This window comes from Ictidomys tridecemlineatus, chromosome 11 (genome assembly GCF_052094955.1).
Source record: "Ictidomys tridecemlineatus isolate mIctTri1 chromosome 11, mIctTri1.hap1, whole genome shotgun sequence".
In the NCBI taxonomy this organism is placed as follows: Eukaryota; Metazoa; Chordata; class Mammalia; order Rodentia; family Sciuridae; genus Ictidomys; species Ictidomys tridecemlineatus.
In genome coordinates, this window is record NC_135487.1 from 131425916 (window position 1) to 131431456 (window position 5541).

Here is a 5541-nt window from a genome sequence, read left to right on the forward strand (position 1 = left end):
GAGATGTGGTCTTAGTATGTTTCCCAGGCTGATCTCAAACTCCTGGGGCTCAAGCAATCCTCCTGCTTCAGTCTCCTGCCCAAGGAGCTAGGACTACTTGTAAATGTCAGCACATTGGGCAAAGTCAAGGGTTTTTACCTGAGCAACTAGAACAGTAGTGTTTTGTTTTATGGTTGCCCCTAAAGATTCTTTCATAGATCTTTATTGCAAATCCTCCCAATACCCATGATATTTTAATATTTAAAAGTACAACTTTAGGGCTGGGGATGTGGCTCAAGCAGTAGCGCGCTCGCCTAGCATGCGTGCGGCCCGGGTTCGATCCTCAGCACCACATACAAAGATATTGTGCCTGCCGAAAACCGAAAAATAGATATTAAAAAAAAAAAAATTCTCTCTCTGTCTCTCACTCTCTTTAAAAAAATAAAAATAAAAAATAAATTTGCGGAAGAATTTTTTTAAAAAAAGTACAACTTTATATATGTTCACATACAGTACATAATAACTATGCTTAACCTAAGAGTAAGCACAAATTTTTTAAAATATTTTTTTTATTTGTAAGTGGACACAATACCTTTTTATTTTATTTATGTGGTGCTGAGGATAGAACCCAGGGCCTCACACATGTGAGACATGTGCTCTACTGCTGAGCCCCAGCCGTTAGTTTTCCTTTCTTTTTTCTTGTTTTTTTTTTTTTTTAATATCTATTTATTTATTTAGTTAGTTTTCGGCGGACACATCTTTGTTTGTATGCAGAGGATCGAACCCGGGCCGCACGAATGCCAGGCGAGCACGCTACCACTTGAGCCACATCCCCAGCCCCTAGTTTTCCTTTCTAATTGGGCATTTAACCCAGGGACACTTTGCCACTCATCCACATTGCTTCTATTTTTTTATTTTGAGACACGGTCTTGCAAAGTTGCTTAGGGCCTAAATTGCTGAGGCTGGACTTGAACTTGCAATCCTCCTCTCTCATCTTCCAGTGGTTGGGATTATAGATGTGTACCAGCACACCTGGCCAAATATGTTCTTTTTATTAAATGCAGAGTTAAAGAATGAATGAGTATAAATTCTGTTAAGTATTAAAAACTAAGCTGGGCATAATGGCTCATACCTGTAATCCTAGCAACTCAGGAGGCTGAGGCAGGAGGATCTCAAGTTTCAAGCCAGCCTTGGCAATTTAGCAAGACCCTGTCTCAAAATAGAAGACTATTGCAGGGTAGGGTGGCGCAGGCCTATAATCCCAGATCAGGAGACTGAGACAGAGAATTGAGAGTTGAATTCCAGACTCAGCAACAGAGAGGCACTAATCAACTCAGTGAGCCTCTGTCTCTAAATCAAATATAAAATAGGGCTGGGGATGTGGCTCAGTGGTTGAATGCCTCTGAGTTCAATCCCCAGTATCCACCCCTCCAAAAAAATATTAAAAAGAGGGCTGGGGATGTGGCTCAAGCGGTAGCACACCCATCTAGCATGTGTGCAGCCTGGGTTCGAGCCTCAGCACCACATACAAAGATATTGTGTCTGCCGAAAACTAAGAAATAAAATATTAAAATTCTCTCTCTCTTCACTCTCTCTCTTTAAAAAAAAAAATATTAAAAAGAGGGGTGAGGATTGGGAGGGAAGTAGCTCATCAGTAGAGTGAGAATCCCCAAGTTCAATCCCCACTACAGATAAAAGAAAAAAATTAGAAAGGACCTTCTCTCTTTTTTTTTTTTTTTTGGTGGTGCTGGGGATTGAATCCAGGGCCTTGTGCATGTGAGGCAAGCACTCTACCAACTAAGCTATATCCCCAGCTCCAAAGACCCTATCTCTTAAAAAAAAGAAAGGAAAGCTGGAAACAGTGGCAGAAAACTAGAATCACAGCTAAATGGGTTGAGGCAAGAGGATCCCAAGCTCAAGGCCAGCCTGGGCAATTTAGCAAAACCCTGTTTTGTTTTTTTTTTAAGAGAGAGAAATTTTTTAATATTTATTTTTTAGTTTTTGGTGGACACAACATCTTTATTATTTTTATGTGGTGCTGAGAATCGAACCCAGCACCCCACTCATGCCAGGCGAGCACGCAACCGCTTGAGCCACAACCCCAGGCTAAAACCCTAAAATTTTTTTTTTTTTAAAGAGAGAGTGAGAGAGGAGAGAGAGAGATAGAGAGAGAGAATTTTTAATATTTATTTTTTAGTTCTCGGTGGACACAACATCTTTGTTGGTATGTGGTGCTGAGGATCGAACCGGGCCGCACGCATGCCAGGCGGGCGCGTTACTGCTTGAGCCACATCCCCAGCCCCAAAACCCTAAAATTTTAAAAAAGGGTTTAAAAAAGCTCAGTGTTAACAGCCCCTGGGTTCAATACTCAGAACCAAAACAAAAACCAAAACAACTTTTCTAAACCTCTACAAAGGAGAAAAAAACAACAAAAAACCTTATTAAAGCTGTTCAAAAGGGTTTGAAATAGAGCTTGCTGAAGTTCACGGTATATTAATGACAGCATTTCAATATAGGACCTATCCTGAGAACGACATTGAAAAGAAGAGTACATCTCTTTTTATCCACTCATTTTACCAAAAAAGGCGTATATATCAGTAGCTGCGTTTTGGCTCTATTCAAACAAACCATGGTTTGTCAAATTAAGCTCCACCACTGACTGCTTATAAATTTGGGCAAATTTTTTATTCTATGCCTTTAGATTCCTCACCTCTAAAACTTACTTTTAAGTTTTTAAAATAAGTAGGTAATGTTTACTGAACATAATGCTCAATACTGTGTTGTCAAGAAAGCTTTTTTTTTTTTTTGTACCAGGAATTGAACTCAGGGGCACTCAATCACTGAGCCACATCCCCAGCAGTATTTTATATTTTATTTAGAGAGTTTCTCACTGAGCTGCTTAGTGCCTCGCTAAGTTGCTGAAGCTTTATTTATTTATTTATTTTAATATTTATTTTTTTTTTAGTTTTCGGCGGACACAACACCTTTGTTTGTATGTGGTGCTGAGAATTGAACCCGGGCCGCATGCATGCCAGGCGAGCACACTACCACTTGAGCCACATCCCCAGCCTGAGGCTGGCTTTAAACTCAAAATCCTCCTGTCTGAGCCTCCTGAACCGCTGGGATTACAGACATGTGCCACCATGCCCAGCAAGAATACCCTAAAGCAGGGCTAGGGTTGTGGCTCAGCAGTAGAGCGTTTGCCTAGGATGTGCAAGCCCTTGGTTTGATCTTCAGCACCAGATATAAACAAACAAACACATAAGGGTGTGGTTTGCAACTATAGCTAAAAAAATTAATATTAAAAAAAAAAAAAGAATGCCCTAAAGCACAGGGAAGAGTGATCTGACAAGGAGTAGTCTCATTTTAGGTACTTCATAGTGAATAATAAAAAAATATTCCTTTCAGAGACTATTCAATGAATACATCTTTGAAGTAATGTATAAATTATTTATACATACATTTGTGATAAATAGGTCCCCTGCCCCTGGGATCTGCATTAATCAAGAAACACTAATAACTATTCAATTCTTTTAACTTGCAAGTCTCACGATATAATGTGCACTTAAAGCAGCAAAGTAGGCAAAGGCTAGGCTTTTTTTTTTTTTTTTTAGTTGCCAATGAATTTTTTACTTTATATATTTATATGCGGTGGTGAAGATTGAACTCAGGGCCTCACACATGCCAGGCAAGCACTCTACCACTGAGCCACAGCCCAGTCTTTTTCCAAAGATTTTATCGTGCTCCAGGAATTAACAACTTCCCTTGTCTAGGGTAGTTTGCTTATGTCTAAAAAAGGGAGAAGTCTGGGGCTGGGGATGTGGCTCAAGCGGTAGTGCGCTTGCCTGGCATGCATGCGACCCAGGTTCAATCCTCAGTACTACATACAAAGATGTTGTGTCCGCCAAAAACTAAAAAATAAATATTAAAATTCTCTCCTCTTAAAAAAAAAAAAAAAAAAGGGAGAAGTCACACTGGTTTCCCTTAAGCCCTTTCACAGATCCTTGTCTTTTTCTACCTCTTTGATCCTAGGGATCCCTAGTACTGCCTTAAAATTGGAACTTTAATTAGAATCTGAAATATGTAACTTTTTTAAAAGGTTAAATTTTGTGGGGGGAGGTACTGGGAATTGAAACCAGGCACTCTACCACTAAGCTACAACCCCAGTAGGTTTTTTGTTTTCAGGCAGGGTCTTGGTAAATTGGAGAGGCTAAATTTCTTTGTTGCTGGTGGTGGTGGTACCTAGAATTGAACCCAGGCACACTTAATCACTGAGTCACATCCCTATTATTTTTTTTTAGTTGTAGATGGACAGAATAATTTTACTTATTTATTTTTATGTGGTGCTGAGGATGGAACCCAGGGTCTCACACGTGCAAGGCAAGCGCTCTACTGCTGAACCACAACCCTAGCCCTTTTTTACTTTTTGAGATGCAGTCCTGCTAAGTTGCTTAGGGTCTTGCTGAATTGCTTTGAAATTGTGGTCCTCTTGCCTCAGCCTCTGGAGCCACCAGGATTAGAGAGGTATGTAACACTGAGCCCAGCTGTGCTGAGGCTAATCTTGAACTTGCAATTCTTCTGCCTCAGACTGAACTGGGATTACAAAGTATGTGCTGTGCCCCGTTTAAAAAGTGTTTTAATTTTTTTTTTTTTAATTAGGGATTGAATTCAGGGGTGCTTTACCACTGAGCCACGTCCCTTTGGCCTCATTAAGTTGCTAAGGCTGCCTTTGAACTAGTGATCCTCTTGCCTCAGCCTCCATAGTTGCTGGTATTCCAGGAGTGCGCTTCCATACCCAGTTTACTGGTTTTGTTGTTGATCCATTCCTAATATACATTCAATAAGCAACATGAAATGGAAGGACAGCCATTTGGACTTCAATGGATGCTTACCCTGATTCAAATATTAAAAAAAAAAAAAAAAAATCAACACACAAATATTAAATGCTAAAACAGAACCAATCACATTGAGTCAAATACTTAGGAAAAATAAGGCTGAATGTGTAGCTGAGTGGCAGGGCCTAGCAAGCATGAGACCCTTGGTTGATTGAGGATTCCTCGAATTAAAAAAGAGAAAGCAAGAGAGACAAAGAAAAAGGGGGAAATGTATTAATAAGAGACAAATTGAGCTAAAACTTGAATCCTAGTTCATCTTACCAACTGACTTACCCTCCTTAGATTCTCCCTGAGTCTATATTTCAGCCAGAACTAACATTCTCATTATATGCACCTATCTGAGGAAATGATTTCTAAGACCTGAGGTGATTGGTTAACTTTTGACTCCTATCAACTAAAGATTAAGGAATCTATCCGTCTCCATCCCTTAAACTCTCAACACTTCCCCTGCTTCATTCTGCCCCAGAAATCACTCTTGTTTTAGGATGAGGTCAGACATTCCATTACACTTAAACATACATATCCATTTATCCATCCATCACCCATTATATATACATAAATATTGTTGATAAATATCGTTTCCACAGCAATTGCTACAAGTCTGGAAATAAAGAGCTGAAGACCCAAACTCTATTACCTATGATTACATGAAAAATATCATACCAAG